At 49.8% G+C, this 12,251-nt stretch overlaps 1 long non-coding RNA gene across 2 annotated transcripts in view; it reads left to right on the top strand.

The window, feature by feature from the left end:
- The window catches only part of LOC138567376 (uncharacterized), a 119,553-nt gene that overhangs the window by 58,980 nt on the left and 48,322 nt on the right, over window positions 1-12,251 (top strand). The gene's annotated exons all lie outside the window — the stretch shown is intronic.

Raw genomic sequence — 12,251 nt, 5'->3', positions numbered from 1 at the left:
CGTCCCCCCTGATCGAGTTTTGGCTGGTGGCAGTGGATACTACTTTTTATATTCGACCGCAAATATATCTCTATGGGATTTTCCCATTGTTCGAGGCTACCAACTTTAATTATTTAATTCTTATAGCCTCGAACATACCGCCGGTTTATTTATTTAATATTAATTCACCGGTTGGTATTTTTTGCCAGAACTCGATTCTAAAATGACGTTTGTGTTCTCTTCTGTGACTCCAACCCAAGTCGAGCCCTTTGTTCCACTTTTTGGCGGGCTTCTCCACAGAAGCCTCCAAAAGTGGTGCCACTCTGTCTGGGTACCACAGGGGGTGTGGGAGGGGGTTTAGGCACCCTGGATAGAGTTACCTTGGTAACTCAAGTCGCACTCACCACTTAGCATGTTTGATTGACAGCTAGGCTGAGTGAATAGGGGTGTGCTGCATAAAAGCAGGGCGTTGGGGACTGGAACTTCAGAAGTCGCCACAGGACCTAAGAATCCAAGGAGGGAGAAGCTGAGCCGACCTGCAACGACGACACCACCGGTGGAGCCCTGCTGAACCGTCTCACCACTTTTCCCGACGACAGAGGAGATCTCCAGTCTGGAGAGTCTTCTTCCTTTGACTGGTGGGGTTAACCAGTTTTCGCCGCCTTTTCACCTTCCTGGAGCATCTCGTGGCCGCCTTGCCCGTGCCAAGCACCCCAGCAACTGGAATACCACGGTTTACCACTACCACGAAGAGAAGGGTAGTGCCTTTTAACCGGAGAACTCTGCAGCTGGTTTCTTCCCTAGCAGTGCAACGACCTTCATCTTTCCCCCAGGACGAGACCGCTTCTTCCTCTGGACAAAACACTGACTTGCACCTGCTGCCAGGAACAACTGCCCCTGCTGGAACTTCCTTCACACTTAAGGTACTGTGTCCCGCCTGGCTTCCCTTGCAACAGATCGTTCGGGGTGACAGTAAAGCCTCAACTTTCTAACCTGGGCTAGCCTGGGACAACCTAGCTAACGTTTCCTGACTTTAATTTCATCCTTTTTGTGCGAACTATCTAGAAAGACTCTTTGGGCATAAGCCCACTGGTGAACCTGGACCCCTTCTGCTTGCTCTCTCCAAGAGTGGGCCTTGCAATTGACTTCCTTGCTCTCCAGTAGAACTCTGCCTATCCTGCCTTACTGTGGTTCTTTGAAAAAGTATTGAAACTTGTGTGCTTCTTTAACTCTGCCTTTTTCCCTCCCTTTCTTTACAATTTATTAGTGTCATCTTATGTTAAGCGCTCACCTCTGTCTGAAAATAAGTGGTGTTTCTCACTAAGACTTGTCTAATAAGTGAATAGGGTTGTATATATATGATAGTGACTATGTGCTGAAATTACTTACCTCTTTCTTTTGCTAGTGTAATTTACAAGTGTGTTTTTAAATAAATAATTATATACTTTTACACCAAAGCTCTGGTCAGTGTTTGTGCTACTGTGTCTCTGTACCTATTGTGCATACTCTACATACTGCCTAACTCTCCTTGAGGGAAGTCTGACTGCTCAGCCACAGCTACCAAGTGAATCTGTGTGGTACAGACTGCTACCAAGTGGGTTTACTGCCAAACACCTGTAGTCCTAAATCTTTTGCAGTGGTCTCTAAGGGGACTGCACAGGTTTCTGCCTAACAAGAAGCAGAGCAGATGAAAGGCAAAGATAAATGGTGATGTCACACAGAAAGAGATGACGCACACAGAAGAGATGTAGAGATCAGAGAATGCAGATATTCTATAAAAGCATCAAGAAAGTACCAAGGATAAGTGACATCTTGGGATCAAGGCGAAGAAACCTATGCCACAGACACAGATGAAGACATTAAGCTAGTTTATACGTACAGATAGCACAGAAGCGCAAGCAGCAGAGTAATCTTGAAAGCTAGATTCAAGCTTTATAGTAAATAGATTGCGGCAAGCGCCAATATATATATAGATGCATATGGACAAATAAAAGATGGATGTTTCCACTATGCATTATGAAGCAGTGCTGAACATGAACAAGAAGGCCTCACTTCAGTGTGTCGCAGTTAAGTCATTTTAATTACAAATGATCCTCAGCAGAAGGTGTTGGATGAGCTAAGAAGCCAAAGTCTTATCAAACAGGAATTGGCTCTCATTGGATACAAATTGTGTCTGTTCAGAAGGCTTGAGCAAAACAAAAGACGTCAGAGGACTATTAAAAAATAATATTAAATACATGAAAAGGCTCGATTTCATGGTGTCCAGTCACGTGGAAGGAAGAAATTGGACGATCGAGGTGGTCACACCTACACACAAGGGCAGGCTGTGCCTTCACTCCTTAAAAATTCTCAGAGCACAGTGTAAACTCAAGGCCAAACTTCAAAGCATTAATTGACACTGGACCATTGAGGTTATGATGGATTGATATATTAATTGGTGGGAAGCTAGTGTTATAACAAACTCACCAGCACCTGGACGTTCAGTCTGCATGCTGCTAGACGTAGGTGGAAAAGTACTGACGGGGGTTAGAAGCCAACCAATTGTAGAGGACCTAGTAATCTAGGGTCCTATAGTTTGTGTAGCCAATGGAACGTCATGTATTTAGTGTCGTTCATAGTGGCCATTTTGTGGCGAGGGTTTAGTTGGCCCACCTGATGTTCAGTACTCTATCACTCTCCTTCATGGTTCTATACTGATATGGAATTTATACTAGATATTCACTTAGAGCCAATCACTCCCTCAAATAGGTTTTGTAGTTACGCAGGTAGGTAGTGACGCAGGTCAATATGTCACTGATGATGATGATTTTATGCAATATAACCTCAGTTTCTACTAAAATTAGTTGAGTAAGAGGACCGAACGAATGCTGATGTTCGTTATACTCCCTGTTTTATATACTTGTTAATAAAACGGACTCCCCTTTGGCCAAACTACCTGAGTCGTTTTCATTATTGATGTATGAATAAAATCTGCTTCCCCATCCATCTCCAGGGTATTGCTACTCATCTTAAAGGGCTGGGAAACCCAGATCACTCTGGATTGCATCGATGTGCAAAGGGCAGTGCTTTGTCTTACATGCAATCTAAGTGCGATAATTAGATGCATTTAAATACTGACCCTGTGAGTGAATCTTGGAGTGACACATTGCCAACATTCCTTCAAGTGTGAAAAAATTCCCCACATTACATGTCTATTTGCTGCAGCAATGCCCACCCTCATATGCATTAGTTACATACAGTGCCGACTACAAAAGAAGATTCAATTGTAACTAATTAGCCACTTCCAAACTGATCCAATTGCTTGACCTTAGGTAGTTTTAAGTGCAATGTATTGCCTACCTTAAGGGAGGCATGTTATCACAAGTATGCCACTGACACAAAATTTACAATTTGTAAAACCTATTTGAAGTTTCAATGGGGTTGGAATAACTTTTATTTTGCCCTATAGCGAAGATGGGAGTAGTCTCGACCATCAAATAATAAATAAAACAATCCTAGTTGAGTCCCTCAAATATAAATGGCCCATACTAACATAACCTAATGCCTGCCCTAGTACAAAAAGTGTGAACAGGAGAATATGTATGTAAAGGAAAGTCAGTGTTCAAATATAAAGAATAAATGTGGCTGAGTCAGCTCTCCTCCCTCCCCACTTTGGACAGCATGGAGTAAGGCGGTCCCTGTAGGCACAGTGACTCAGTCTGGATCAGACTCTTAACACAAAAGCAGTTCAAAACGCAGATCGAGGCCCGCCTGGCCTTCCACCTTATAGTCTTACTTTCCAATTTCCAAAACACAGTTCACCATAAAGTTTACTTCGGTCCCCCTCTGTCATGTTCAGACCTCTTAAAGCAAAAGTTCACGTCAGTCTCCCTCAGTCGGGCTCAGACCTCTTAAAGCAAATGTTCACGTTGGTCTCCCTCAGTCGTGCCATTATAGCGCCCATGCCCGACATATCAGGATATTGTACTCGAATCGCTTTCCAGACTGCTGCTCTAAAATTATTAAATGGCGCTCCATCATGAGCTGTGTTCTGGGCAGTGACACCTGCATATCCTGTTCATGACCAAATGTCATCAGCTCTCTCCCCAAGTATAGCTCCTAGAAGACCCTTAATGTCCCCCATAGCTAACGTGTTTCCTCCTGTAATTTTCTCTAATTCATTTTCCAGCACCTGACGTCAAACTCGGGAGTTTACACCTTAAATTATCCTAATCCATTTAGGGCCATGGTATATACTGCGGTCTGACTCCTCCTTTTTCTAACAGGAACTGCAAGATCCCAAAATCGCATTCATTCCCCATCGTCAGCCTGTCCATAGCAGGGACAATGGTTCCACACGGTCTTCTTCCCGATAGTGACTTTAGACTGATCACATAAGGGGTGCGAATCCCCCCTCACACTATGGGATCACCCTTTAGGTTGTGCCAATGAAAACGGTACCTCACATGTGTGGGTGCACCTACCGGGGGCGCAAAAGGAAAAGGGTAACCCGCTGGTAACCCCAAGCCTTTCGCCACAGCAAATTTTTTTCATGTTGGCAACCTACAGATTTGGGCCTAGGGTGTCGAAGCCAGCAAGGAAAACGGGGAACCGTATGCATTTCCCAAAAGAAGACACCCGTGGGAATGCACAGAGGTCTGACTTGTGCGAAGCGGCCCAGAATTTATTACCCAGAACCCCTGACAAAGTGAACATTGTGTTTTTTCCCCCACCAAATATCACACTTTGTCAGGGATTGTGGCTAATAAAAACTGGGGAAATTTGCACAAGGCAGACCTCTGTGGATTCCTACGGGTTTCCTCTTTTCGGAAATGCATGGGGTTCCCTGTTTTCCTTGGTGGCTTGGACACCCGAGGCCGATATCTGTATGATGTGCCCATCTGCAGAAAGTGTGAAATTCAGGTGTCAAAACAGACTTGGGATTACCTGTGCCCCTTGGCACCCAGGTAGGTGCACCCACACATGTGAGGCACCATTTTCATCGAGACACCTGTGGAAACGTGGGACAGTAGGCCATGTGTTGTTGGTGGCGTGTTTCGATGGGTGAGCCGAGTGAAATGTGCGGAAAATGTGTTTATTTTCCCACATTTCAGACTTTGCAGGGGTGTCTGGGTAATGCATTCTGGGCCGATTCGCGCAAATCATACCTCTGCAATTCCCACGGGTGTCCTCTTTTCGGAGATGCATGGGGTTCCCTGTTTTCCTTGGTGGCTTGGACACCCGAGGCCCATATCTTTATGGTGTGCTTGTCTGCTGAAAGTGTGAAATTCACGTGTCAAAACAGACTTGGGGTTAGCTGTGTTTTAGGCTTTCCCCTTGGCGCCCAGGTAGGTGCATCCACACGTACCATTGTAATCGGGACACCGGTGGGAATGCGGGACGGTAGGCCATGTGTTGTTGGCTGCATGTTTCAATGGGTGAGCCGAGTGAAATGTGCGGAAAATGCGTTTTTTTCCTCACATTTTGGACTTTGCAGGGGTGTCTGGGTAAGAAATTCTGGGCTGATTTGCGCAAATCATACCTCTGCGGATTCCCACCGGTGTCCTCTTTTCGGAAATGCATGGGGTTCCCTGTTTTCCTTGGTGGCTTGGACACCCGAGGCCCATATCTTTATGGTGTGCTTGTCTGCTGAAAGTGTGAAATTCACGTGTCAAAACAGACTTGGGGTTAGCTGTGTTTTAGGCTTTCCCCTTGGCGCCCAGGTAGGTGCATCCACACATGTGAGGTACTGTTTTCATCGGGACATCTGTGGGAACGCGGGAAGGTATAACATATGTTGTGTTTGTGTGGTTTTCATAACGTTTTGACCCATTTGCTGGTGCCCTTTGTCACATAACCCTTTCATTTCCCAAATGTGCCCTACATTTAGTCGCTGCTTTAGGCACCATAAACTTTTGTAACCTGCACAAGTCACCTACCCTTGAAAAGGTCTGCCTGTGCTCTTTCAAAAAAAAGTATGCTTGCCGTTCCTCACCACACTGGTTTTCCTGATTTACACATGCTAAGTGCGTCTGTTCAGGCCGTAAGCATAAAACTCCTGTGTACCATGGCTCAGTGTTTGGCTTGTGGTATTGCTTGTTTTGTAAAACACTGCAAAAAATATGCGCTTTCTTAACTGCAAGAGTTGGGGGAATGTAGCAGAGCATTGCTTTTCTCAAAATTCATAGAAGCCATTGCCGTACCAAGCCAACCATTTCCACCACATACCTTTTTTTTCAGTCATTTTCCCGCTTTTCCCCCAATCTATGGCATTTTCCCCTACCTAGTTGTTGCCCGACCTATGCAAATCACCCCTTCCTAAAATTGGAATTTTGTCTACTTTTCAGAAATAGATGTCTTTCTGTCCCCGAACTCGGCTTTCCTACCCTTTTCTTCCATTCCGTCCATGCATGTCCAATTGGCAAAAATGGCCAAAATCGCCTACCACTCACAAAATGGTTGATAACCACATCAAAATGTTTTGTCGTTTCCACTCAACCTGTTCTTGAAAGCCAGCAAATTGGAGAATTCAGCACAGCAAACCATTTGTTCCTATCTCTTACAAGGAAAAAAACACAGGCTTCTTTGAACATCATTTTATTCACATTTTTTGAAAAATCACAACATTTTCGCACTTTTTGGTTATTTTCTCACCCCCCTACAGCAACCTAGGATTGCTGGGTGGCGTTACGACCACCTACATGTGGGTAAAAAAGGAGCCATATTTGGCCGAGATATCTCATGTAACAAAAAAGTTACAAGGCATTGAATGGCCACATACCGAAATCACCAAAAAAGGCCTTGGCACTGGGGGGAAATACCCATGGAACTTAAAGGGTTCAAGTCCTTCTTGTGTTTTACTTTGCGCGGCAAACTAGGTTTGCCTTCTTTGTTCACCGTCTTTTGGTGGGCTTCTGCCAAGAAGCCCTCCTCTTGGCGCCTGGGTGTCTAGTTGGGCTGTATGTGAGGGAGGGGTGTAGTCACCCCCTGCACAGGGTATCCTAGGAAACCCAAGTCACACTTTGCCATGATTGGCTGAGGTGATTGTCCAGGCCGGACAAGCCCCCTGCTGCGTGATTGACAGCCAGGCTGTGTGAATGGGGAATTTTTGCATAAAAGGCAGGACTCTTGGGCTGGAAGTCAGTCACCACTGGGACTGCAAGGAACCGAAGAGAAGCGGAGAAGAAGATGGCTGCTGCAACTACCGAGTCCCGGTGAAGCCCTGCTGTAGTCCTGAGCTATCTATCCTTCAATGACAAGAGAAGATCCAGTCCGGAGTCTTCTTCCCTTTTGCCTGTTGGGATCAACCAGCTCATCTTCCACAGGCAGAGGATCCTCTTCTTGGTCGAAATCGCTGCACACTGCCGTAGTGGTCCGGATAGCCATCTGAAGAGCCTCTCCTGTTTCAAAGGAGAGCACCTTTTATTCGCTGTCGCTGCTGCTGGCCTCATCCCTGAGTAGTGCCGCTCACTCCAGACGTCGTCCTTCTTGTCCCCACGACTGAAGCTCCAGGAACTGTGACTCTGCAGGAAACTACCAGGAACAACTTCTGTGGCACCAGCTTCTTCAAAGAATAAGGTACTGTGTCCAGCTTCGAGGAACTAGGGTGAACCCTTTTCTTCTCATTCAAGGCTTGCCCTTGACTTCCCTCACTCTTATAACTTTTGCTTCCTCTGTTGACAATATCCAAGTACTCCTGGCAACGTTGAATCTTGAACTGTCTCTGATCCTCGCCAACAGGAACCTGGTTCCACTTGACATTGGCACAGGCCTATTGACTTTTATTTTCCTGTCAGCAAGTGTTGTCTGATTCTGCCTGCCTTGACAAAAGTATTGCAAATGATTTTTGCCCCAACTCTTTTTTTTTTTTTAACTGAGGTGCTAAGTGTGTTTTTACCCCGGTAACATTTCTTCGCGCGGATATGCGTATCTTTAGTAAGACCGAACTGTCATTACTGTCAAAAAGTGATCGCATATGTATTCCCGGTAACGTCTTTTGTTTCACAACACCGGTTCGTCAAATCATAAGGTACTTACCTTGAGTTGTTCTGCACAAAGATAATTGGTTGTGTGTAGTGTATTTTACGTGTGGTTTTAATTTAATAGAAATGAAGTGTTTTTCAAACAGATGGTTTAAAAATAAATGTATTTTACTTTTCAACCAAAAACCTCGAGTCAGTGTTTGCTTAAGTCACAGTAATTGTGGTGCTTTGTGTAATTTCTACTACTGCTCATTTGCTCTTGAGTTAAGTCTGACTGCTCCGCTACTGCTACCACTTTTAACAGTGTAGTATAGGCTTCTACCAAAGGTGAACTTGTATTACCACTTGTAGTCTTAATTGTGTGTACCGCCACCAGTTCCATGGTTTTGGCTGGCCCCGCCACCAGTTCCATGGTTTTGGCTGGCCCCGCCGCCAGTTCCATGGTTTTGGCTGGCCCCGCCGCCAGTTCCATGGTTTTGACTGGCCCCACCTCCAATGGTTTTGGCTGGCCCCGCCTCCCCGCCTCCAAAACCATGGTTACAATGTGTTCCTCGGTTACCGCTGGCCCCACCTCAAATACCATGGTTTTGGCTGGCCCCGCCGCCAATACCATGGTTTTGGCTGGCCCCGCCTCCAATACCATGGTTTTGGCTGGCCCCCGCCTCCAGGTCCATGGTTACAAGGTGTTCCATTGTTTTGGCTGGTCCTGCGTCCAGTTCCATTGTTTTGGCTGGCTCTGCCTCCAATTCCATAGATACAGCTGGCCCCGCCTCCAATACCATGGTTTTGGCTGGCCCTGTCTCCAATACCATGGTTTTGGCTGGCCCCGCCTCCAATACCATGGTTTTGGCTGGCCCCGCCTCCAATACCATGGTTTTGGCTGGCCCCCCGCCTCCAATACCATGGTTTTGGCTGGCCCCGCCTCCAATACCATGGTTTTGGCTGGCCCCGCCTCCAATACCATGGTTTTGGCTGGCCCCGCCTCCAATACCATGGTTTTGGCTGGCCCCGCCTCCAATACCATGGTTTTGGCTGGCCCCGCCTCCAATACCATGGTTTTGGCTGGCCCCGCCTCCAATACCATGGTTTCGGCTGGCCCGCCTCCAATACCATGGTTTTGGCTGGCCCCGCCTCCAATACCATGGTTTTGGCTGGCCCCGCCTCCAATACCATGGTTTTGGCTGGCCCCGCCTCCAGCTACATGGTTTTGGCTGGCCCTGCCTCCAGTACCAGGTTTTTGGCTGGCCCCACCTCCAGTTCCATGGTTACAAGGTGTTCCATGGTTTTGGCTGGCCCCGCCTCCAGTTCCATGGTTTTGGCTGACCCCGCCTCCTGTTCCATGGTTTTGGCTGACCCCGCCTCCTGTTCCATGGTTTTGGCTGACCCCGCCTCCTGTTCCATGGTTTTGGCTGACCCCGCCTCCAGTTCCATGGTTTTGGCTGACCTGGCCTCCAGTTCCATGGTTTTGGCTGACCCCGCCTCCAGTTCCATGGTTTTGGCTGACCCCGCCTCCAGTTCCATGGTTTTGGCTGACCCCGCCTCCAGTTCCATGGTTTTGGCTGACCCCGCCTCCAGTTCCAGGGTTTTGGCTGGCTCTGCCTCCAGTTGCAGGGTTTTGGCTGGCCCCGCCTCCAATACCATGGTTTTGTCTGGCCCCGCTTCCAATACCATGGTTTTGTCTGGCCCCGCCTCCAATACCATGGTTTTGTCTGGCCCCGCCTCCAATACCATGGTTTTGTCTGGCCCCGCCTCCAGTTCCATGGTTTTGGCTGACCCCGCCTCCAGTTCCATGGTTTTGGCTGACCCCGCCTCCAGTTGCAGGGTTTTGGCTGGCTCTGCCTCCCGTTCCATGGTTTTGGCTGGCCCTGCCTCCCATACCATGGTTTTGGCTGGCCCTGCCTCCAATACCATGGTTTTGGCTATCCCCGCCTCCAATACCATGGTTTTGGCTATCCCCGCCTCCAATACCATGGTTTTGGCTGGCCCCGCCTCCAATACCATGGTTTTGGCTGGCCCCGCCTCCAATACCATGGTTTTGGCTGGCCCCGCCTCCAGTTCCATGGTTTTGGCTGGCCCCGCCTCCAGTTCCATGGTTTTGGCTGACCCCGCCTCCAGTTCCATGGTTTTGTCTGGCCCCGCCTCCAGTTCCAGGGTTTTGTCTGGCCCCGCCTCCAATACCATGGTTTTGGCTGGGCCCGCCTCCAGTACCATGGTTTTGTCTGGCCCCGCCTCCAATACCATGGTTTTGTCTGGCCCCGCCTCCCGTTCCATGGTTTTGGCTGGGCCCGCCTCCCATACCATGGTTTTGGCTGGCCCGCCTCCCATACCATGGTTTTGGCTGGCCCTGCCTCCCATACCATGGTTTTGGCTGGCCCTGCCTCCCATACCATGGTTTTGGCTGGCCCTGCCTCCCATACCATGGTTTTGGCTGGCCCTGCTTCCAGTTCCATGGTTTTGGCTGGCCCTGCCTCCAATTCCATGGTTTTGGCTGGCCCCGCCTCCAATTCCATGGTTTTGGCTGGCCCCGCCTCCAATTCCATGGTTTTGGCTGGCCCCGCCTCCAATTCCATGGTTTTGGCTGGCCCCGCCTCCAATACCATGGTTTTGGCTGGCCCCGCCTCCAATACCATGGTTTTGGCTGGCCCCGCCTCCAATACCATGGTTTTGGCTGGCCCCGCCTCCAATACCATGGTTTTGGCTGGCCCCGCCTCCAGTTCCATGGTTTTGGCTGGGCCATGGTTTTGGCTGGGCCCGCCTCCCATACCATGGTTTTGGCTGGCCCTGCCTCCCATACCATGGTTTTGGCTGGCCCTGCCTCCCATACCATGGTTTTGGCTGGCCCTGCCTCCCATACCATGGTTTTGGCTGGCCCTGCCTCCAATACCATGGTTTTGGCTGGCCCTGCCTCCAATACCAGGGTTTTGGCTATCCCTGCCTCCAGTTCCATGGTTACAAGGTGTTCCATTGTTTTGGCTGGTCCCGCGTCCAGTTCCATTGTTTTGGCTGGCCCCGCGTCCAGTTCCATTGTTTTGGCTGGCCCCGCCTCCAGTTCCAGGGTTTTGGCTGGCCCCGCCTCCAGTTCCAGGGTTTTGGCTGGCCCCGTCTCTAGTTCCAGGGTTTTGGCTGGCCCCGCCTCCATTACCATGGTTTTGGCTGGCCCCGCCTCCAGTTACATGGTTTTTGGCTGGCCCCGCCTCCAGTTCCATGGTTTTTGGCTGACCCCGCCTCCAGTTCCATGGTTTTGGCTGACCCCGCCTCCAGTTCCATGGTTTTGGCTGACCCCGCCTCCAGTTCCATGGTTTTGGCTGACCCCGCCTCCAGTTCCATGGTTTTGGCTGACCCCGCCTCCAGTTCCATGGTTTTGGCTGACCCCGCCTCCAGTTCCATGGTTTTGGCTGACCCCGCCTCCAGTTCCATGGTTTTGGCTGACCCCGCCTCCAGTTCCATGGTTTTGGCTGACCCCGCCTCCAGTTCCATGGTTTTGGCTGACCCCGCCTCCAGTTCCATGGTTTTGGCTGACCCCGCCTCCAGTTCCAGGGTTTTGGCTGGCTCCGCCTCCAGTTGCAGGGTTTTGGCTGGCCCCGCCTCCAATACCATGGTTTTGTCTGGCCCCGCTTCCAATACCATGGTTTTGTCTGGCCCCGCCTCCAATACCATGGTTTTGTCTGGCCCCGCCTCCAATACCATGGTTTTGTCTGGCCCCGCCTCCAATACCATGGTTTTGTCTGGCCCCGCCTCCCGTTCCATGGTTTTGTCTGGCCCCGCCTCCCGTTCCATGGTTTTGGCTGGGCCCGCCTCCCGTTCCATGGTTTTGGCTGGCCCTGCCTCCCGTACCATGGTTTTGGCTGGCCCCGCCTCCAATACCATGGTTTTGGCTATCCCCGCCTCCAATACCATGGTTTTGCCTGGCCCCGCCTCCAATACCATGGTTTTGGCTGGCCCCGCCTCCAATACCATGGTTTTGGCTGGCCCCGCCTCCAATACCATGGTTTTGGCTGGCCCCGCCTCCAGTTCCATGGTTTTGGCTGACCCCGCCTCCAGTTCCATGGTTTTGGCTGACCCCGCCTCCAGTTCCATGGTTTTGGCTGACCCCGCCTCCAGTTCCAGGGTTTTGGCTGGCTCCGCCTCCAGTTCCAGGGTTTTGGCTGGCCCCGCTTCCAATACCATGGTTTTGTCTGGCCCTGCCTCCAATACCATGGTTTTGTCTGGCCCCGCCTCCAATACCATGGTTTTGTCTGGCCCCGCCTCCCGTTCCATGGTTTTGGCTGGGCCCGCCTCCCGTTCCATGGTTTTGGCTGGGCCCGCCTCCCG

The sequence above is a fragment of the Ambystoma mexicanum genome, chromosome 2p (assembly GCF_040938575.1).
Source record: "Ambystoma mexicanum isolate Mex_15411 chromosome 2p, UKY_AmexF1_1, whole genome shotgun sequence".
In the NCBI taxonomy this organism is placed as follows: domain Eukaryota; kingdom Metazoa; phylum Chordata; class Amphibia; order Caudata; family Ambystomatidae; genus Ambystoma; species Ambystoma mexicanum.
The sequence above is the reverse complement of the archived record's forward strand: the minus strand, read 5'-3'. Positions and strand labels throughout refer to the sequence as shown.